The following is a 24,860-nucleotide window of genomic DNA, read 5'->3' on the forward strand; positions in this document are numbered from 1 at the left end:
CATGCTATTTGGTTTCCATATATTTGTACAGTTTCCAAAGTTCCTCTTGGTATTGATTTCTAGTTTTATTCCATTGTAGTCTAAGAAGATTCTTGATATGATTTTGATTTTTAAAAATGTGTTGAGATTTGTTTTGTGGCCTAACTTGTAATCTATCCTGGAGAATGTTCCATGTGCTGATGAGAAGAGTGTATTCTGCAGTTGTTGGATACAATGTTCTTTAAATATCTGTTAGGTCCATTTGGTCTAAAGTCCAACTTTAAATCTAATGTTTCCTTGTTGATTTTCGTCTAGATGATCTGTTAAATGCCAAAAGTGAGGTGTTGAAGTCCCTCACTATTATTGTATGGAGTCTATCTCTCTCTTTAGATCTGATAATATCTGCTTTATTAATCTGGGTGAGTCCATATGTATTTAAACTCATTATATCCTCTTGCTGGACTGATGCCTTTATCATTATTTAATAACCTTCTTTTTTGCCCCATTTTTGACTTAAAGTCTGTCTTATCTAATATAAGTATAGCTATTCCTGCTTGATTTTGGTTTGCATTTGTATGGAATATCTTTTTTTCCATCCCTTTCAATAAATACATGTCTTTATGGGTAAAGTGTGTTTCTAGTGGACAGCATATGGTTGGATAATGATTCTTTATCCCTTCAGCCAGTCTACATACTTTTAATGATAAATTTAATCTGTTTACACTCAAAGTTATTATTGATATGTGAGGTTTCATCATTTCATTATATTGTTAATTGTTTTCTGGTTGTTGTGTATATTCTTTTTTCCTTTCCATTTCTCTTATTGTTTGTCCTTGTGGTTTAGTGGTTTTCTGTAGTGGTACCATTTGAATCATTTCTCTTCTCCATTAATGTGCTTGCTTTGCCAGTGAGCTTTATACTTTTGTGTGTTTTCATGATGGTAACAATTGTCCTTTTGCTTCCAGGTTCAGGAGTCCCCTGAGCATTTCTTGTAGGACCAGTCTAGTGGTGATGAATTCCCGTAGCATTTGCTTATCTGGGAAAGACTTTATTTTCTCCTTCATTTTATAAATTAGTCTTTATAAGGCTAATTTTGCTGGATATAGTAAAATAGTATTCTTGGTGGTGACAACTTCTTTCTTTCACTATTTTAAATATATCATCCCATTCTCTCCTGGCTTGTAAGGTTCTTCTTGAGAAGTCCACTGTTGGTCTGATGGGGATTCCTTCATAGGTGACTAGATGCTTTTCTCTTCCTGTTTATAGAATTCTCTATTTATCTTTGACTTTAGAGAGTATGATTTGTAGACATAGTACTATAATGTGCTATGGAAAAAACCCCTTTTTGCATTGTATCTGGGAATCGCTGGGCCTCCAATATCTGGACGTCTTAATCTTTTACTAGACTTAGAAATTTTCATCTATTATTTTGTTAAATCGGTTTTCAAGCTCTTTTGTTCTCTCTTTGCCTTCTGGAATACTGATAATTCATGTATTTGATCACTTTATGGTATCCCATATATCACAAAGTCTTTATTCATTCTTTTTTCTCTGTTTTTGTCTGACTAGATTATTTCAAGAGACTGTCTTCAAGTTCTGAGATTTTTTCTTCTGTTTTATCTAGTCTATTGTTGAAGTTTCCAAATGTATTTTGTGGTTTATTCAATAAATTCCCCACTTCCAGAATTTCTATTTGATTTGTTTTTATAATATCCATTCCTTTGGTAAGTCTCTCATTCATGTCATTAAATATTTTTCTGATTTCTTTGCATTGTTCTTTCAGAACTTTGTTGGATTTCACTGAGCTTCTTTAAAAATCAATATTTTATTTTTTTTCTGGGATTTTGTGAATTTATTTGGATTAGGATCTGTTGCTAGGGAATTGTTGTGTTCCTTTGGTGTTGTCATATTTTCCTGCTTGTTCAGGTTTCCTGTTTCCTTACATTGATATCCACACATCAGGTATGATAGTCACTTCTTCCAATTTTTTAAATGTACTTTTGTAGGAGAGGGTTTTTTCCTAAAGATGTATCTATGATGTTGGTTGAGTAGGGGCCTACTTTGGCTTTGATTCTGGGTGTATTCAGTAGTGTAGTTTCTGTATCGTTTCTTCATCTACAAACAGCATCAGTGGAATCTGTAATTTCCTTAGGGGTGTAGAATGCAGTTATTAGTAGAGGCTGTAATGAAGTTTTTCTGGTGACAGGGATGCCAGGTAGACAAGTCTTCAGGCCTCACAGGTGTCAGGGATAAGCTGACTGTGCCTGTCATTGGGCCCCAGGGTGGCATATGCTGGCACTGGTGTTAATGGGTTCAGATAGGTCATTTCTTGGGCCACCAGGTGGCTTTCTCAGATAGCACTAGTGGCAGCAGTGGGTTGGGCATGTGGACAGGTTTTTTGGCTCCTGGGCAGTTGGTGTGGCATGGGCAATGGCAGTAGCAGTGGCAGGACCCTCTGGTTCCTGAGCAGTGTGTGCTGGTGTTAGTGGTGGCTATGATGGGCTGGGAAGCCAGTCTCCAGACTCCCAGGTGGTACATGTGGGTGGGTATGAGTGGTGCTGGTGGCAGATTAGCTGGACCCATCTTCAAGTTCCCCGTGGCGAATGCACAGATGCCAGAGGTGGTAGAATGGGTGGAGTGATGCCCAGATCCTTGGGCAGCATTCTCAGGCTCTGAAGGGTAGTACCAGCCCAGGTGGATCTGACCTCAGGCCCCCTGGTCATGTGCAGTGGCATAGGCTATAGTAAACAGAATGGGCAATCTGTGGTGGTGGGTGTGGAGAACCTGACTTCAGGACTTGTGCTAAAGCATAGTGGTCCTGCTGTTGATGTAGGTGGGGTTGCTATCAACAGTCTCCTGCAGGCAGCTCTTAGTCTCTGGGGAGTTCACACTTTGCCTCTGGCAGCAGTAGCGGCTGCATTGGTATGCCTGGGTAGCCTATATTTGGGATGGCACTGGAGCACAGAGGCCATGCTCCTGGAGTGGGTGAGGTTGGCTATCACAGCCCCACATGGTAGCTCTCAAGTTGTGAGTTGTGCTTGCTTTGGCCCCTCGCGACTGTGGTGGGCAGAGGCAGGGAGGGATCTCGCCCTCTGTACATGGGCCAGGCACAGAGACCATGCAGCCAGTGGAGACGTGGTTGTGACACACAGCCCCAGGCACACTGCCCTCAGGCTCACCCACCCCTACTCTTGGTGGCAGCAACAGTGGCTGCAGCAGTGTGCAGAATGGGGAAGAAATCTTTCTGTATGACAACCCTGAGCATAGAGGTCACTCCCTCAGTGGGGGCAGGGTTGCTACTCCCAGACCAGACAGTCAGGCTTGCCTACCTCAGCTCCCGGTGTCAGCAACTGCTGTGGAACGTGTGGAGTAATGGAAGGGGTTCCAGTCTCTGATAGTTCGCCTGAGCATAGAGTCTGTGCAACTGCTGGAGCGTGGTCACTTCTCACAGGCCCAGACAGGGAGCTCTCAAGCTTTAGAAAGTGCATGTCTTGGTTTCTGTTGTACCAGGTGCTACCTTCTTGGTATGTTGCACCATCCTTTCACTTGGGAGTAGTATTCCATGTGGCCTAGAGTACTATGGACCCCCAGCACCTTTGGGTCTAGCCAGCACTGTGCCATTGTAGGCCATGGTATGAACACCGGGGAATGTCAGTGGGGGCTCCTGGGATGTAGATAAATGGAGGCTGTGGTTCCCAGAGAAGGATGATGTCCCATGATGGCTGGGCTCTCACAGCAGTGCCATGCTGCAGCTGCTTGGTTCTCATGGTTGTGTGTGATCCAGCACTGTCACTGTTCCCTATTTAGTGCAATGACTCTAGAGTGTTCAAATCACTGCCCACACTAGTCTCAGGGCTCATGCGGGTAGAGGAGCTCCCCTATAGCTAGGATTGCAGCAGCTCATTGTGGAGATGTGGACTGCTTAGGGTCTCTCACTTACCCTCTCCCTGCAAGAGAGAGTCCCTTGGGCTCCCCGTTGATCTCGGCTGACCTGGCCGCTCACTTCCTTCTTTTTCTGTGACTAGGATGTTTACTGTGACTTCTCTGTTGAACTCCAGTGTTCCCTCTGAGATGTTCTATTTGATAAGCGATTATCTATTCACAATTTTGGTTCTTCTCTGAAGTGGGCGCGTGTCTGATGTCTCTATTCAGCCACCTTGAAGCTATGCCCCAGTAATATTTTTTATGAAAATCAAGAGTATGTGTGATGGGGAAGTTTTCATATGGGGGTATCCAGATAAATAAATAAGTAAAACACTAAATTTAAAATAATCTAAATAGAGGATGCGGCCAGCATATCTACCTTGGGTCTATGATGCTTTGCTTTAAGGCTTATCTTGTTTTTACCTTTTATGTCAGTAGAGTTCTATCAGTTATTCCATTACCCATAGGCACAAAACAAAATATGATTATCTGATTTAAAAGAGTCACTGATGATGCTTCTTTGCACATGTATCTATTCTGTTATGTCTTCATTCAGAAGTATTTTTATTTCTGTCATTCAAACAATAATTCCTTTTAAACTTAAAATAATATGTTAAAATTAAAAATGCAAGTAACAGCATAATGGGTGAAGTATCTAATTTTACTGATGAAAACTTGCTAATAAAGAAGAGAAGGTTAATATTAATGTTTACAATCACTTTTCTAATTATCCACATTTATTCTTACACTTTAATATTCTACAGTAAGGGTCGGCAAACTTTTTCTATAAAGGAAGAGGTAGTTAGTATTTTAGATTTCGTGGGCCAACAGGCAAAATCTAGGATATTATGCAGGTACATATATGAAAGAGAAAAAACAAATGTACACAAATATTTGAAGTACTGTAATAATAATAACTGAATGTTATTAACCAATATAACTCAGTTAATATATTAATAATTGAATACTTTTTTTTGGAATAAAGGTCTATGGCTGAGAAGAATAGGATTCTTTTTGGGGGAATACATTTCACTTAATTGTGGTTCAGTTAGTGTTCCCTGTCATCATGGTGGAAATGTGGCCTCGTTCCCCTACAAAGCCTTCATGTACTTCTCTGAAACAGAGTGATTTTTTTAGGGGGTTGGGGGAAACACAGCAGAATGTATTGCCTGAGCCCCTCTTTTGGCACTTATGTACTACCCTGATAGTGTTGATTTTTTTCAGTATGAGGAGACACATTAAGAGCACAGGCTCTGGGGTAAGACTTCATGGTATGAGTTCTAGCAGAACTGAAATTATTAGCCTTGTTATCTTTGACTACTTACTTCAATTTGCTTATCTATAAAATGAATGAGAGTATCTACTTCACACAGTTGTTGTAAAGATTAAATGAATGAGTAAATGCCAAGATTTAAAAGAGTGCAAAGTACTCTTCTGAATCTTGTAAAAATGTAAAACTATCCATAGCTCATGGGTGATACAAAAGGAGGCAGTGGCTGGATTTGGATCATGAACTATATTTTGCTGAAATTTTCATCTTCCCTTAAATTACCATTATCTTTGTATCAGAATCAAAATGTAAGAGCCACTCCGGGAGCAGTGGCTCATGCCTGTAATCCCAGCACTTCGGGAGGGTGAGGTGGGCACATCATCTGAGGAGTTCAAGACCTACCTGGTCAACATGGTGAAACCCCATCTTTACTAAAAATACAAAAAAATTAGCCAGCATGGTGGCACATGCTTGTAGTCCCAGCTACTTGGGAGACTGAGGCAGTAGAAATGCTTGAGCCCGGGAGGAGGAGAGGTTGCAAGGAGCCGAGATCATGCTACTGCACTCTAGCCTGGGCAACAGAGCTAGACTCTCATCAAAAAAAAAAAAGAAAAAAAAAAAGTGGGAGCCAGAATGAAGCTTGAGCTATCCTTGCCCTGTCAAAACTATCTCACTCATTATACAGATTAAAAAACTGAGACCCAGTGAGAAACTGACTGTCCCTCATCACTTAATTAGTGACAGGTCCTGTATTGGAACTTGAGTTTCTGAGACTTCCTACAGTTACAAGCCAAAGGACTGAGATGATGCTTGAGATAGCATGGCAGGAGTCAACCTGAGTTAGAATTGGTGAGTTCAGACATGTAGGTCTTAGTGATCACTTAAAAGGAGATCCAGTATTCTGGTCTGCTGCCTGAGTCATAGCAGTTGCGAGAGTTTAAGAATTACTCCTACAGGAAGGCAGGATTTGCAATATGTAACTCTTTCTGTTCTAGGATCCAAACTCTCACAGATTCTGTATTAGGTTGCTAAGGCTGTCTAAACAAACAACCGTGGACCAGATAGCTTACACAACAAAAATTTATTTCTTCACAATTCTGGAGGCTAGAAGTCAGAGATCAAGATGTCAGGAGGACTGGTTTTTTTCTGGGCCTATTTTTTTCGGAAGACAGCCATCTTCCCTCTGTGCATGGTTGTGTCCTAATCTCTAAGTACTTTGCATTAGGGCCCATCTTAATGATCTCATTTTAGCTGAATTACCCCATTTCCAAATAGTTACATTCTGAAGTCATGTGGGTTAGGATTTCAACATGTGAATTTTAGGGGAACATAATTCAGCTCATAACAGGATACAAATGCTAATACTTAAGTATTTTGTACCTACCTAATTCTGTTACACACCAAGCACTGGAGAGTATATTGGGAGGAAATGGATGGCAAGTAACTTCATATAATCTTTCCCCTTTCAGTGTTAGAAGTAAGATGGGCTTTCATGAGCAAGTCTCCCAGATACTCCATGGGTCTTAATTTTCTCACCCATAAAACAAAAATCTTGACCTAACTCACAGAGGCACAGTAGAAGTGAATAGATGTTTGCCAAGTACCTCAGGGTTCTAGAGGAAAGTAATTCCATCTGCCCAAAGCATTCGGTTATGTATTATAGTTTCAGAATTATATTTTTAACCAAGTAATATTTCACAGGGATAACATAATCACCTAATGAAGTCCCCTTGAATGTTAATTGTAGAGAGAAATTGAAATGTACCAACATGATTTATTTTGTCTGAAATATCTTTTACTTTTTTTTTACAATATAATTTAGAGCGTATTTTGCCTTCAGCACTCCATTCAAAGTCATCTTGGTCCTTCATAAACTTTTGTCCTGCTAGAAATGCATTTACATTAGTGCATGGTGTACAGATTTTTATCTTACAGAAATTTGTGAGCATTTGTGATTAAAAATCAGGGTTAGAATAACTGTTTCTAGGAAAAGCGTCAAAAGGCAAAATTTTGTCTACATTACTCTATACTTCTCTTTTAACAAGAATCTCTTACTTTTGGTAAAGCACATTTACCTTCATTTGAAGTAGACTAGGAGGATATCTTATAGATGAGTAGATAGATGTTTGGTAATCTGCCCAAGGTCACAGAGTTTGTAGGTGGTCAAGACTAACTTCCACATTTGTTTGACTCTATTCTAACTCTGTCATTAAAACATATTGCTTTCTCTTTCAGAATCTTTTTCACTGGAAGAACCTTAGTAACCTGAAGTACAAAGAGTTTTATATAATGTATGTTGTATGTCTGTAAGTCTTGAAGTACCCCAAAGACTGTACACTCAATGATCCTTACTTTAGTAGTTAATCCTCCTGATCATCTTCTCATATTTTCTTCCTTCATCTAATAACCTGCGTTTCCTGCTTATTAATAAGAGCCAACACTTGAATAGCATTTGATGGTTTACCAAGCATGTTCATGTAATATTAACATCTAAATTGTGAAGTGGATTTCATTTATGTCCCCATTTTGCAGAACAGAAGCTGATGTTCAGAGAGGTAAACATCCTCCAGCAAGGAGGTCCAAGGTCCTTCAGCAAGGAGGAGATAGAGACAAGTCTGTACTCAAGTCTTTTATTTTTTCCTACTTTATGATAGTGCTTTTACTCTAGCATCATAACATATTCTTCAATAGAGAAGAGAATTGTCCTCTGGGCTATTATGGTTGAAAGATATGGAGTGGAGCAAATGTCATGGAAATTTGAAATCAAAAGAAGCTATGCCTGAAAGGTGGTTCATGCCCTCTTGTGGCCTTTTCCGTCTTCTCATGGGAACTCCAGGCTGCATTTAAGCATCCTCAGGAGCCAGGAGAAGAGGATGAACTGGAGAGCCCTCAGGCTTTCCCATCAACCAGCGGAGGTGCACTCTCATCTCTTTTGCACATTGAACTTTGACTGCATGTTATTTTAGATGCTGTTAAAAGCTGCTGCTAAAGCAAATAAGCAAAAGAAAAAAAACAGAATGAAAAAGTTCTGGTTGTCTTCTAAACTTCAGACAGGTAAATAATTTTCCCCAAATCATACCGCTCATAGCAACATAGAACCAGCAAGGCCATAACCCACTCTTCCCAAGTTCCATCCCAGGGCTCTTTCTACCGCACCGTGATAAATGCTACCTTCCTGAAGAAAAGAGTCATTTAAAAATCCATTACAGAAATGACAAACTGGGAGCCAGGAATAAAATCTTAAGAAAAAAGTAGGCCAAGTGCTGTATTGAGGTCTGAGAAGGCCATTTTAGCCTACTCACGCATGATTCAATTTTTCATTTTGGCATGATTTGAGCTTTCTTCTTTCTCATGTCCAGGTACAACTCTTTTTCAGGAAATTCTCTACAGATAATTATCTACTTGGGGAAATAAATGAGGCTCTTTTTAATAGTGCTTCTTGCCCTGCTATGCAGAAGGATAAATCAGAATTTATCCCAAAAACAAATTACCAAAGACATGAAAAATATACTTTGATATTTACACACATCCCTGGGTAAATGTAAAATAAAATATATACATAATATGCATGGAAAATGCAAGTGATCAAAATTTTTTAAAAAATCATAAAATGCTTAATTTACTAGAATATTCAGGTAATGAAATAGGCATATTAATATAATTTTCTAGTGAACTGAAACAACTAAAAAGTGATTATTTCAGCCCTCACAAAAGATTTTAATGTAATTCTCCTCATTCTTAAAAATAACTATAATACTCCTAATGTAGATTATTTGACAATTTAGAATATTACAGTGCTTTTGGATCATCATTCTGAATATGAATTCTCACTGAGTCCTTATAAGGTGAAGGAAACTGGACTTAATGAAGCTGACTCCAAAAGGATATTTTAATTTTAAAAATTTCTAAAATTTTCTCCTTAAAATTTTAGTTACTTTTATATCTGGCTATGACACAAAAACTGATACCTGAATTGCTCCCTGCTCTGCAACCCCCACAGTAAAAAAACTAGAAAACTGGACAAAACATATTGAGCAACTCTTTTCAGACATTGAGTAACAGGCAGAGCAAGATTGTGACCCCCTAAGAAAAGGAAAACAAATGAGATTATTTCTGTAATTGCCCTAGATTTCTGGCTGGAGGCATTTTTCATATGGTGGCAAAAGTAAGATGGACCCAAGCAGAGTACAGAGGTGTCACTGAAACATGCAATCAGAAATCAGAGTTTAAGAAAGATGAAGCAGTTGGAATTTGGGGGTCACTGCAGGAGAAGAAAGAGTTGCCCAGAGTAATAGCTGCAGAAATTTGCATAGGAATCCACCGTATCTTTTTAACAAAATACTATGCTACATAATCATATGATGGAATTATACTGTAATAATCAGAGACTACAGGCACTACAAACAGATAATTCTGAGACCTGAAACAGGGCTGGGAAATGTTCAAGCTCTGACTAGCTTGATAGAGAGATCTCTGAGCAACTGAAACATTCAGTAGAGAACCTAGAAGGATCACTTTTTAACAGTAGGACTAAACCAAAACTAGAGTAAATGCTGCTCCAGTACTACATTGAATAGGAGTTATAAGAATGGACATCTTGTTTTATTCCAGTTCTTAGGGGGAATTCTTTCAACTTTTCCCCATTCAGTATAATGTTGGCTATGGGTTTGTCATATATTGCTCTTGTTATTTTGAGTTATGTTCCTTCGATGCCTAGTTTGTTGGAAGCTTTTATTATGAAGGGAGGTTGTATTTTATTGAATGCTTTTTCTGCATCTATTGAGATGATCATATTTTTGTTTTTAATTGTGTTTACGTGGTAAATGACAATTATCGGTTTGCATATGTGGAGCCATCCTTGCATCCCTGGAATAGAACCCATTTGATCATGATGTATTCTTTTGATGTGCTATTGAATTTGGCTCACCAGTATTGTTTTGGATAATTTTAGTACCTATGTTCATCAGGGATATTGGCCTGCAGTTATATTTTCTTGTTTGTCTTTGCCTAATTTTTGGCATCAAGGTGACTCTGGTTTTGCAGAATGAGTTAGAAAGGAATCCCTTTTTTTTTTTATTTTTTGGAATAGTTTCAGTAAGTGGTACCAGCTCTTCTTTGCAACATCTGGTAAAATTCTGCTGTGAATTCATCTGGTCCTGAGGTTTTTATGTTGGAAGATTTTTTATTATTGATTCAATCTCATTACTTTTTATTGGTCCGTTCAGGATTTTTATTTCTTCCTCATCCTATCTTGGGAGGTTATATATTTCCAGGAATTTATCCATTTCCTCTATGTTTTCTAGAGAATTTCATAGTAGTCTCTGATAATCTTTTGAATTCTGCTCTGATCTTTATTATTTCTTTTCTTCTGCTAGTTTTGGGTTTGGTTTGTCCTTATTTTTCTATCTCATTGAGGTGTGATGTTAGGTAGTGAATTTGAGATCTTTCTTTTTGATGTGGGCATTTCATGCTATAAACTTTCCTTTTAGCATTGCTTTTGCTGTGTCCCAGAGGTTTTGGTGTATTGTGTCTCTATTTTCATTTGTTTAACATAAAATTTTAACTTTTGCCTTAATTTTGTTGTTTACTGAAAAGTCAAGAGCAAGTTGTTTAGCTTCCATGTATTTGTGTAGTTTTGAGAGTTTTTCTTGGTATTGATTTCTAATTTTAGTCCACTGTGTTCTAAGGAGAGACTTGATATGATTTTGACTTTTTTGAATTTGATTTGACTTACTTTATGGTCAAGCTTCTGGTCAATTTTGGGGAATATTCCAGGCACATATGATAAAAATGTTTGGGGGTACAATATTCTGTAGGTATCTATCGGCTCCATTTGGTTTGGAGTCTCTTTAAGTCTAGAGTTTCTTTGTTGATTTTCTGCCTTGATGATCTCTCTAGTGCTATCAGTTGGGTGCTAGCACCCTCCACTATTATCGTATTGCTGTCTGTCTCATATCTTCGGTCTGTAGTATTTGTTTAAAGAATATAGGTGCTCCAGTGTTGGGTCATATATATATTTAGGTAGTTAAATCTTCTTGTTGTATTGAACTCCGTATTATTAAGTAATACCTTTCTTTGTCTTTTTAAAAGTGTTGTTGGTTTAAAGTCTCTTTTATCTGATATCAGAATAACTACTCCTGCTCACTTTGGTTTTCTATTTGTGTGATATATTTTTTTCTATCCCTTTTCTCTGAGTCAGTAGGTGTCTTTACCTGTTAGGTCTCCTGTAGTCAACAGATGGTTTCATCTGGGTTTTTTTTCAAATTCGTTTGGCCATTGTGTCTCTTTTACGTGGGCCATTTAGGCCATTTACATTGAAAGTTAATATTTGGTATATGAGATTTTTTTCTGGTCATAATGTTTTTAGCCAGTTTCTTTGTCTTCTCAATTGCGTAATTACTTTGTAGGATCTGTGAGTTTTGTACTTAGATGTGCCTCTATGACGGTGAGTTTCATCCTTTCATTTCCATGTTTAGAACTCCTTTAACCATTTCTTACAGGGTCAGTCTAGTGGTTATGAATGCATTCATTTATCTAGGAAATGCTTCTTCATTTATGAAGCTTAGTTTGGGAGGATATAAAATTCTTGGCTGACTTTTTTTCTTTTTGTTTTCTTTAAGAAAGCTAAACATCAATTCCCATCTCTTCTGGGTTGTAAGGTGTCTGCTAAGAAGTCTGCTTTCAGTGATGAGGTTTTCTTTATAGGTGATTTGACACCTCTCTCTAACTGCCTTTAAGATTTTTTTCTTTCAGATTGACCTTAGATAGTCTGATAACTATATGCCTTGGTGATGTTCATCTTACATAGTATCTTCTAGGTGTTCTTTGAATTTCTTGTATCTGGGTGTCTACACATGTAGCAAGATCAGGGAAATTTTTCTGAATTATTCCCACAAATATGCTTTCCAAATTTTTTACTTCTTCTCAGGAATGCCTATTAGTTGTAGGGTTAGTTGCCTCACATAATCCTGTATTTCTCAAAGGGTTTATTCAGTTTTTAAAATTCTTTTTAAAATCTTTTTATTTAACTGAGTTAATTTGAAAGACTGGTCTTTAAGCTTTGAAATTCTCTCTTCTGCTTTGTGTAGTCTGCTGTTAAAACTTTCAACTGTATTTTGAAATTCCTTCAGTGAATTTTTTATTTCTAGAAGTTCTTTAAAAAAAAACACATCTATCTTGTCTTTCATATCCTGAATTGTTTTTCTAATCTGTGTTTGTTTTCAAGTTTTTCTTAGTACTCATTAAGCTTTCTTACAATCCATATTTTGAATTCTTTGAAATCTGTCATTTCAGAATTTTTATTATTTTTGGCTAGGATTCATTACCATAGAGCTAGTGTGATCCTTTGGGGGTGTCGAAACATTCTATCCTTTGGTACTGCCAGAAAACTTGTGCTGATTCCTTCTCATCTGTAAAAGCTGTCACTTTTTCTTTTTGAAATTTCTATCATTTGGATGAGACTTGTACATTTTTTATTCTTTTCTCCCTTGGGGGTGTGATTGTAGTGTAGGTTGTGTAAGACCATTTGGCTACCGTTTTTGATGCTGTCAGAGGGCCAAGCTCTGTATGGATTCCTTGGTTATAGATAGTTTTTTATGGTAGCAGATCATATGATCTGACTCACTATCTTCTGTGGGGCTGGAAGTGCAGAGGTCTCAGAAAGCTTATCTTGTACCCTGGCAGGTTTTTATTTGGTGATGCAGCTTGGTATCTAATCCAGTAGGTGGTGTTTAAGAGGAAAAGTTGGCTCACTCTTGAGCACCCTGATGGAGAGGGGAAGCACCTACACCGATGAAGGTGGCAGGTGGAATTTGTGTTGCGATGCACTGAGGTCTTGGGGGGAATGGGAAGGGGGCTGCACCAGCTCCCCATCCTAGGCAGGCAGGGATGCTATCCAGTTCCCTATCACCTCCCTGTCACAGAGTTTGTGACCTTCAGTTCACATAGTCAGTGTCCTTTATCTCCAGGCTGCATTATGACTGAGGTTCACAGGAAATTCCCATCTGGCAGCTTACTGCAGAAACGATCTCTGGGCGGAACCTCTTCCCCCAGCCCAAAACAGATAGCTCTGTGGCTGGTCCACTTTCTATTCCAGGGACATTGCAACTCTATGTGGGGAGGGGAAGATGAGCCCTACCCTTGTGTGAGCCTGTGCAGGAGGCACACTTTCAGCAGGGATGCAGATGCTGAGAATAGCACTGGAAAGGCTGTCTCTAAGTGCAGGTACAGCAGCCCCCAGTTGTGTGGGAGATGGGGGGTGGACAGTAGAAGGTGACCCTCTCTCTACATTTGTTCCTAGCCACTGATGCTGCCTATCAACTGAGGTGCCACTGTCCCCCACCTTCAGAGATCAGCACCGTGCCTGCATTTCCTTTGTTCCAAGGGGTGCTTTTTTGCTCCTTCCCCTAGAGGCAGCTTATGCTGAGGGCTAGATCACCAGGGATCCTGTAGTTCACCAACAACCTACTGATCCTCTGTGGCTGCCAAAATCAGAGCAGATTTTGGGGTATGTTTGTGGGCTATTTGGTGATGCAGCAATTCAAGGGCTGAGATTCCCTGGGCAGGGTAATTGTCCATAACAGATGCACAACCACTTTGGTGCCTGTTGCCTCTGTTTGGATTTGTGGTGAGTGTGAATGCACCTGCACAAATTTGCTTCCAGTGCTCTGTCCCCAGGAAGTTCCTAAATTGCCACCAACAGGGTTGCCCAGACTGACAATGGCAGAGGGGCTCTCCAACAATTCCAGCAGTCAGCAGTTGGTTGCAGGGCTGAGGGGAATAAAGAAATACCCTCACCTACCCTTTTCAGGGGACTCCAAGTTCCTTGGGGGTCAATCTCTGCCAGACTTTTGCTGCCTTCATTCTCTGCACTCCAGCTTCTTCTCATGAGTTCTCCGATAGGTTTCAGCATTCTTCCCTTAGAGTCCTGATAGGTTTCAGTTCTCTTTCCACGTGGGCCATGACCATATACCTGTAACTTTGATCTTCTTTCTGAGGAGAGCTGGCATTCAATGTCTTTAGTCAGTCATCTCAAAAAACAAAATAAAAACAAAAAAACAAAAAACAAAACAAAACAAAAAGCCAATAGTCGTTCTTGAATTTTCATTAGAAATAATGCAAACCAGAAGACAATGAAACAATATAAAGTTCTGAAAAAAAATCTGGCAACCTGAAGTTCTACTTATAGTAAAAATACTCATCAGAAATAAAGTGAAATAATGATATCTCAGGTAAACAAAATCTGAGAGAATTTAATTATTAACAGATCTGAACTATAATGTGAAGTCTTTCAGGTAGGAGAAAAATGATAAAAGCTGGCAAACATGAATCTGTAAAAAAAGAATTGAAGTCCTAGAAATGGTAAATGTTTAAGAAAATAAAAATGACATGTTTTTTCTTAATTAAAAAACATAGTTGACTTAGAATAAGAGTTAGAGCAAGACTAATGTTTTCTGGGGTTTATAGCATATGAAAAATAAAATGTATGACAATAGCACAAAGAACTGCAACACTTGTACATTGTGAGTGTGAATATAAAATGATACAACCACTTTGGAAATTTGTTTAGCAGTAATTTATGATGTTAAACATGTATTTTGCTCCTTATTATTTACCTGAAAGAAATGAAAACATGTGTTTCACAAAGACTTTAATGCACAAATGTTCATAGATGCCTTTTTCATTTAGAACAAATGTGCATAGTAGTCATACATTGGAAACAAATCAAAGGTATATCAACTGTTGAATGATAAACATATTGTATTATATTCATGCAATGAAATACTACTCAGGCCTAAAGGAATAAACTACTCATACATGAAACGACCTGGGTAAATCTCCAAAATACTATACTGAGTGGAATAAGCTAGAGACAAAAGAGTAAATTCTGCCCGCACTTTGGGAGGCCGAGGCGGGTGGATCACGAGGTCAGGAGGTCGAGACCATCCTGGCTAACACAGTGAAACCCCGTCTCTACTAAAATTACAAAAAATTAGCCGGGCGAGGTGGCGGGCGCCTGTAGTCCCAGCTACTCGGGAGGCTGAGGCAGGAGAATGGCGTGAACCCGGGAGGCGGAGCTTGCAGTGAGCCGAGATCGCGTCAGAGGAAAAAACTGATCAATATTGACAGAAGGTAGATTAGAGTTACATGAGGCCAAAGTTTGTAGATTAACTACAAAGGGATCATGGATGAACTTTTGGGGTAATGGAAATATTGTATATCTTGATTGTTGTAGTGGTTAAATGGGTATATACATTTGTCAAAAATCACCAAACTGTATAGTTAAAATGAGTTCTTTTTACGGCGTGCAAATTATAATCAATGAAGTTTATTTTTAAAAAACTAACATATAACAATAGAAAAATCAGACACTTCTATTTAATGAACAATTTTCTTTAGAACAAGTTAATGTTATAAAATGGTTGAAATAGAAGCTTTACATTTAGGTTAAATGAGAAACTTTGTGTTCCATCAGCATTCTTGTCTTTTTCATTAATAGATTTGTCTGAAATGACTCATATCCTGACCTGGTTGTATACCTCTGATTTTCTCATTTGATATACGATGTTCTGATTTATAAAGGAATATTTAAGTCAAAGCTGCAAAATAAATTTAATTATTACATTTTCCTTTTTTGATTGATGTGAACTTTATTCATTCATTCACTTTCTAAACGTTTGAATAAGACAGCATAGCCTAGGTTTTGAAATCAGCCAATCAGACTTGGGTTCTAATCTCGGCCAGTTATTACTTGCATGACATTGGGTACCTCAGTCTTTTGTTGCTGTTGTTCTACACTATGGAGTCAATATGTAGCAGAATAAGTCATGAAGAAAAAGGCACAGTCACTTCCTTTAAAAAGGTTACTCTTGGAGAGAAAGGCAAAGAAACAATTGTGAAATACTTTGGTCATTGTCAGGATGAAAGAATATATGTGGGCAATGGAGGCTCAGTGAAGGGTCATTTTAATCTTAAAGTATTGGAGAAGATATCAGAAGTTCATATTTAAGTTCAGAGTTGAAGAATGACTAGTAATTTACCTAGTTGACAAGCAGGCAGAGGCCATTTTAGGTAACGGAAACTAAAGTACAAATGGAGCAAAGCTCGAGAGGCATGATGTTTTCATGTTGTAGGGGTATAAATGTAAGGGTTGTGAGTAAAAGCCGGGGGAGATGAAGCAGCACAGGGAAACACACACCATATCATAGACATCATTGCATTCTATCGGTTTGAGGGCTTTATGGGATAGGGGGCTAATTCATAGAAATTTTATCCTCCTTATCTGGATGCAGAGATAATCAGACAGGAATCACAATGCTGACCAGCACAGTAGGCTATTTTTCCTTTGTGTAAATCTGCCAATTCTAGTAAAAGCTTCTACTAGGTTGTTTAAAGTTGTAGTTAATTGTTATAATTTATATTAAATGGTGCTAATATTTTATCCACATATCTACTTTGCCTTTCAATGTGTGATTTTAGAATTTTTCTATATTGTTGGATGAACTGATTCCAGTTTTCACTTCTTTGAGAATAAAGTTTGCCAATTTTGAAATGGTAGTTCATGGAAAAAAATGCAGTCTTATAAATGGAAATATAATTTATAAATAACATATGTACATAATAAAATCAAGTTCATGTTTAAAGTGGCTTTGAAGCACCACCTTCCTCATATTTTCCCCAAATATTTTAGAATTTAGTGACCAATAAAAGAAGGTTAAATTAGGCCCATTTTATCTAATGCCCCAAATAAACAATAGGCTTAAAACTCTGTTTTAAGACAAAACTCAGAAGGACAAGAAAACATTGATCAGGGCCATATCTAGAAACAAATAATATTCACCAAAGTTCAGTGCAGGAAGTAGAACACTATGTATTTCAAACAGCAAGAGGTATAATATAGGGTATTAGAAACTTACATACATTATTGGAAAGGTTGGAGAAGTAGGAGTTGGGAAGTGACTATTCAATTAGTGAGTTTAAGGATATATCACCATAACTTCAATCCAGGAGTCAGAAGGATGCTGCTATCTCAACCCCCACCACTGCAACTAATGCTGCCACCTGACACACATAAAGCCAAAGACCAGACACTGAGAAGTGGAGTCCAGCCACCATAACTGCCTCTGCCCCGTAATCATGATTGTCAGCACCCATTAACAGGAAGTTGCTCTCTAATTCTCCTCCACCTTCCAGACCCCAGAGAGTGCACCTAAGTGGTACCTCATTGGCAGAAATTAATTTGCATTTATAGTTCTAGCTACAAAGATACCTGAGGAATGAAGATTGTAGTTTTCCTTCCTCAAAGTGCATAAAAAGGAAAACAGATAAAAATGAATGCTGAGGACCTATTAGACCATAGCCAACACCTCCTTTAATCCTTAGAATGTTATATCATTATGAGAAAATGTGATGATTTAATATTGAAATGGAACATAATACAAAGAAGCATGGTATTGGAGACTGATGTCCTACAATGGGAACTACAAAGTACTATCTCCATTAGACTGTATGTGAGCTCCTTGGGGGCAGGGTTACTATCTTATTGATCTCTGTATTTTTAATCTGATTAAAAAATACTTGATGTAAGATGTATTTATTCAATAAGAATTTATTGAATAAATAAGTAGAATAAAATACATTACTCCAACACAGCTGACCAAGGCTGTTCATTTATTTATTAACATTAGAATTTCAACTACGCAGGCTAAGTGCAGTGGCTCACACCTGTAATCTTAGCATTTTGGGACACTGAGACAGGAGGATTGTTTGAAGCCAGGAGTTTGAGACAAGTCTGTGTAACATAGTGAGACCCCATCTCTAGAAAAATAAAAAAGTTTACCCAGGCATGGTGGCATGCCTCCCAAGTAGCTGGTGTCATCTCAGCTACTGGGAGACTGAGGCAGGAGTTTTACTTGAGCCCAGGAGTTTGAGGCTGCAGTGAGCTATGATCATGCCACTGCACTGCAGTCTGGGCAACAGAGAAAAACAAAAAAAGAACTTCAAATATCATAGTTCAAGTAAAAAACTTTTTTTTTGTCATTTTCCCTCCAACTTACATATATGTAATCTATGCATATGTATATGTATTTATATACATACACATACATACACCATTGGACAGTTAGTTACTAATATTTTGCTATATTTATCTTCTAAGAATAGAATATTCTTCAGCATAAATAAATTTCAGTTATCAAATTTAGGAAATTGAACTTTGACATAGCAGTATTATTTAATATACAGTCTATATTCAGATTTCCCCTTTTGTTTTAAAACCTAGGATTTGGTAAAAGGATCATATATTGTATTTAGTTGTCACTTCTCTTTAGTCTCCTTTTTTTTTTTTTTTTTTGAGACGGAGTCTCGCTCTGTCGCCCAGGCTGGAGTGCAGTGGCCGGATCTCAGCTAACTGCAAGCTCCGCCTCCCAGGTTCACACCATTCTCCTGCCTCAGCCTCCCGAGTAGCTGGGACTACAGGCGCCCGCCACCTCGCCCGGCTAGTTTTTTGTATTTTTTAGTAGAGACGGGGTTTCACCGTGTTAGCCAGGATGGTCTCGATCTCCTGACCTCGTGATCCGCCCGTCTCGGCCTCCCAAAGGGCTGGGATTACAGGCTTGAGCCACCGCGCCCGGCCTAGTCTCCTTTAATTTAGAAGACCTCCAGTCATTATTTATCTATCTATCTATCTATTTATCTATCTATCTATATCCATTTATTTTCATCTTTCATAACATGGTCGGTTTTTTAGTCTAGGTTAGATATTTTGCAAAATGTCCTTTGGTTTGCATTAGTTTGACTGTTTCTTCATACTTATAGTCAGGTTTATGTTTTTACTTTATGATCAGTAGTACTTTGTGGGTGATATTGTGTTTTCAGTACATAACATTAAGAGGCATTAATGTTAGTTTGTCCTGTTATCAGTCGTGTTATGTTTGATCATTTAGTTAATGATTATTAGTAATTTTATTTTGAGGCCTGCATATTGTCCTTAATATAGGTGTACTGTCCTTGTGCCAAATGTCTCCTAGCTTCTAGAGACTTACCTACACAAAGGGATATGTTTTAAATTATTTCTCAGCAATATTAGAAAGTGTTAGGGAAAAAACTTTATATAAGATAATTTTGACAATTTTTATTTGAGCAAAAAATAGCTCATGAATTGGGCAGCACTCAAAACCATAAGAGGTACCAAGAACTCTGCTCTAGCAGCATGACCAGCAAGATTTTACAAGTTGAACATGGAAGTAAAATGTAATTACCTGATTTGGCTGGAGCTAGATGTTTGCCTTATTTGAGCATGGTGTGATGGAGATCCCTAGTTATATAGCCAATTGGCTGATTAGCTGTCTGTGATTGACTAAATATCAATGCAAAATTAATCAGTTACAAGGAGTGCCTCTAAATTCAGCTTCTGTTTGCTAGTGGAAGAGTTCCGGTTACAGAAACAACCCCAGGCTAACAGCATCCTGCTTATCTTGCTTTAACAGAGATAAATAGAGAATGTTTCTCATCAGCTATTTTCTCTAAGGAGTTTGGCACCCACTTATTACACTACTATGACTTATAAATTCAACAGATAGGAGATTGAGTAAAGCAGGAAACACTAATGTGAGTATGAAAGTTCCGAGCGATGCCATGAAAATTATCTCTGTAAACAGATTCTCAAGTAGAGGTGAGTCTTCCTGGAAGCTTGTTTCTTTACTTCGGATTCTGTTCTTTGCCTCAATATTTAAACTGAAATGGTGATCTGCACAGAATTTCCAGACCCATGCCAGGAAATAGCCAAGGTCTGAAGCATTTCCCACTCACAGGACTTTTCTCTAAATCCGATTGTCTTTCCAGAACTCAGTTTGGATTAGTATTTTTTCATTTTTTTTTTTTTTTACATTTTTGGAAAATAGGTCTCTTTACTAGTAGGAAAAAGACGCTTCTCTGAGATTTACTATCATACATATAACCCAGTGAACTAGAAACATTTGTGGAATGTTTAGAGCTAGAAACTAGCTTTGTCACAGATGGAAATTTCACTTCAAAGAGGAAGATTGATATACATTTTTATTTTTCTCAGATACAGTAGTCAGATTTTCTGACTGTGTTTACAGAATGACTTTAAGAATACAGTTTGTGAGGAAAACGTAAATATATAAAGCAAATATTAGCAGAAGTGAAGGGAGAAATAGACAGCCATATCATAATAGTAGGAGACTTCAGTACTCCACTCTCAACAACCGATAGATCATCCAAACAGAAAATCAATAACAGAACAGTGGGCTTGAACAACACTATAGACCCAAATGGACCTAAAAGACAAACACAGAACATTCCATCAGTAGCAGACACGCATTCTATTCAAGCTCAATGGAACATTCTCCAGTACAGATTATACGTTAGTTCACAAAACAAGTCTTAACAAATTTAAGATTGAAATCATATCAAGTATCTTTTCCAACCACACTGATATAAAGTTAGAAACCAATAATAGGAGAAAAATTGGGAAATTCACAATATGTGGAAATTAAACAACACACTCCTGAACAATCAAGAAGAAATCAAAAGGGAAATTTTAAATATTTTCAGATAAATGAAAATGGAAACACAACTTAGCAAAACGTATCAGATACAGCAAAAGCAGTTCTAAGAGGTAAGTTTATAGTTATAAACACCTACATCAAGAACAAAGAAATATCTCAAATAACCTAATTGTGTACCTCAACAAAATAGATGAGATTGGGTGTGTCCAGCATGTATGACTATATACCAACAAAATAGAAAAGAAAGAACAAACTAAACCCAGGGTTAGTAGAAGGAAGGAAATAATAAAAATAGAAATCAGAGCAGAAATAAAGATTAGAAAAATAATAGAAAGGATCAATGAAACTAAGACTTGATGCTTTGAAAAGATTAAAAAATGGACAAATATTTAGCTAGACTAAGAAAAAACAGAGAAAACTCAAATAAATGTTATAAATGAGAAAGCAGGCATACAACTGACACCACAAAAATACAAAGGATCATAAGATACTACTAAGAAAAATTACACACCAACAAATTGTATAACCTAGAAGAAATGAATAATTCATAGAAACATACAGACTACCAAGAATGAAACATACATTAAAAAAATAGAAAATCTGAATAGGACAATAATGACTACAGAGATTGAATCAGTAATCAAAAACCTTCCAACAAAGAATTGTTAGGGTAATGCTGACCTCATAAATAAGTTTGGAAGTTGTCTTCTTCAATTTTTTGGAAAAGTTTGAGAAGGATTGGTATTAATTTTATAAATATTTGGTAGGATCTGATGAACTTTAGGTTACCAGCATTACCCTGTGTGTTAGATCGTTCTCAGGCTGCTATGAAGAAGTACCTAGGACTGGGTAATTTACAAAGAAAAGAGGTTTAATTGACTCACAGTTCTGCATGAATGGTGTATTAGTCAGTTATCATGCTGCCAATAAAGACATACCTAATATCAGGTAATTTATAAATGAAAGAGGTTTAATGGACTCGCATTTCCACATGGCTAGGGAGGCCTCACAATCATGGCAGAAGGCAAAAGAGGAGCAAAAGCACGTCTTACATGGCAGCAGACAAGAGGGCTTGTGCAGGGGAAGTCCCGTTTATAAAACCATCAGCTCTCATAAGATTTACTCACTATCATGAGAACAGTATGGGAAAGACCCATCCCATGATTCAATTACCTCTTATCAGGTCCCTACCACTACACGTGGGAATTAGGGGAGTTACAATTCACATCTCATGGTGAGATTTGGGTGGGAACATAGCCAAACTATATTAGCTGAGAAGGCCTTAGGAAATTTACAATCATGGCAGAAGGCATCTATCTCTGAGCAGCAGAGGAGAGAAAGAGTGCAAGCAGAGGAAATGGCAGACGCTTATAAAACCATCATATCTCATGAGGCTCACTCATTATCATGAGAACAGCATGAGGGAACCACCTCCATGCTCCAGTTACCTCCACCTGGCATCGCCCTTGATGCATGGAGATTATTACAATGTAAGGTGAGATTCGGGTGGGGACACAGAACCAAAGCCAGATAAAGAAACTGCAAGAAACGAAAATTACAGGCTAACATTTCTGATAAATATAGATGCAAAAATCTCCAACAAAATACTGGCAAACTGATTTCAACAGCACATTAAAGGGATCATACACCATAATCAAGTGGGATTTATCCCTAGGATGCAAGGATGATTCAACATATGTAAATCAATGAATATAACACATTAATAGAATGAAGGATAAAAATTATATGATTATCTCAATAAATGCAGAAAAAGCATTTGATGAAATTTAATGTCCTTTCATAATAACAATTCTCAACAAAATAGAAGGAACGTACATCAATGCAATAAAGCCATATATGACAAATCCAAAACTAACAGGTTTGTGGGAACATGAATGTACCTGCAAGATGTTATGCTAAGCAAAATAAGCCAGGCACAGAAAGACAAATACTGCATGGTCTCACTTTTAAATGGAATCTAAAAAATGTGAAATTCATAGAAGCAGACTATAAAATGGTGATTGCCAGGGGCTGTGGGGTGGGGAAAATGAGGAGATGTTGGTCAAAGAGTGCAAAGTTTCAGTTAGGCAGGATGAATAAGTTTTAAGATCTAATGTACCCGTTGGTGATGATAGTTAATAATCTGCTATATAACTGCACTTTAAATTTGCCAGGAAAGCAGATCTTAAATGTTCTCAGCACATGTGCACACACACACACACACACACACAAAATAACCATTTGAGGTACTGGGTATGTCAATTAGCTTGATTGTGGTAATAATTTTGCAATGTATACACATATCAAAACATCACATTGTGCATCATAAATATATACAATTTTAATCTGTCAATCGTTCCTAAACAAAGCTGGGGAAAAAGATAGTGAGACTAGTGGACTACATAGAAATTTCTAGCTTTCCATCTTACTAGTGGTGAGCCTGAGTTCCTCTTCTGTAAAATGGTGATAATATATACTTTCATCATGGATTATGAAGATTAATTAGATGACGTTCTTAAGGTGTGAAGACACTTCTAGTAATAGTGTCAGGCATGTGGATACCAAGAATACAGTAAGAATATTATCATAATCACCTTCAATTTAGATATCATTTCCCAAGAATATGGATGGGGTCATGTCCAGGCCTTGATAACTAAAGCTTCTAATTTGAAGATGTTACTGGTGATGTTAAGCATTAGAAAAGCCGAAACAGAATGTGATTGTTTAGGAGAAAGATTAGTGGGCTGTGGAATCTGACAATGTGAGGTATGATCTTTACCAGTGATGTCTGTGGGCATGTTATTTAACTCTCAGCTTCAGTTTCCTAATATCTATAATTTGTAGGCTTGTTATGAATATTTGAACTAATGCGTAAAAAGGTAAGAAGGACAACTTCTATGGCTCTGGGTTTTTCTCTTCACAGGGTAATAAAACTTAAGAACCTCCAGTCTGCTGACTCTTCAGACTCTCATGTCCTCCCTGGAAAAGGATTATACAGGGCTGCTCACCACCTCTGTCTTATACTCAGCCCTGTGACAACTCTGGAAAGACAAAAAAAAACTTAAATAGGACAGCACTGAACAGATCTTTAGATCTTTCTATTTTGCTTGATTTCCTATGAAATAATTGTCTTGTTACTGTTTATTTATTTAGAGACAGAGTCTCACTCTGTTGCCCAGGCTGGATTGCAATGGAACCATCTCGGCTCACTGTGCCTCAGCCTCCCGGGCACACACCACCACGCCCGGCTAATTCTACTTTGTATTTTTGGTAGAGATGGGGTTTCACTATATTGGCCAGGCTGGTCTCGAACTCCTGACCTCAGGTGATCCACCTGCCTTGGCCTCCCAAAGTGCTGGGATTGCAGGCATGAACCACTGCACCCAGTCTCTTGTTACCTTTCAATGAGGGGAGAAACTTTGCTGAAATATATTGCCTTTTTTCAGTGAATAAAAGTTAATTCAAATAGTGCTTACAAGAAGTATTCAAGAGGAAAATAAGATTCCAAGTTTGTTTCTCTGATTTCTGGGGCTGTGGCCAGCTCCTAGTTGTTCAGTGATCTCAGAATACATACACACACACACGTTTTTATTAGTTTTGTGAAAGTTAATTATATTACAGACCTGAATATTTAAATATTAGGATTCCTAGATGTTCAAGGATCTTTGTATATGAAGAATTATTTATAAGCAGATCCCTAATAAAATCTTTTTCTGCATTTTTACTGAAGATTTAGATAGAAATCTACCATCTAAGTATTTATTAAGCATTTATGTGTTACAAATGAATATTCTAAATTCTAAGGGGTAAGAAAGAGTAATGAGACATGAACTCTTTTCTGAAAGAGCATGTAATACAACTTAAAAGACAAAGTAAACACAGGCAGATAAAATGATAACTGACAAGAGTTCTTGGAAGATAGCCCAATAGATATTCACTACGTTTCATCACCAAGCTTCCCAATCCCCCTCTTTCTGTATATCCAGTTCCAAAAATGGATAACTTACTGTAATCTTTATGATTTCATAATTTATAGACTAAATAAAAACTCCAGTGGCTAAGTTAGATGTAATTACAATGAAAAACTTCTGTACTGTGAAGTACAATATCAAGTGAATAGGAGAACAAGTCACAGAATGAGAGAAAATATTTGCCAA

The sequence above is a fragment of the Colobus angolensis genome, unplaced genomic scaffold (genome assembly GCF_000951035.1).
Source record: "Colobus angolensis palliatus isolate OR3802 unplaced genomic scaffold, Cang.pa_1.0 Scaffold491, whole genome shotgun sequence".
NCBI classification, from domain to species: Eukaryota; Metazoa; Chordata; class Mammalia; order Primates; family Cercopithecidae; genus Colobus; species Colobus angolensis.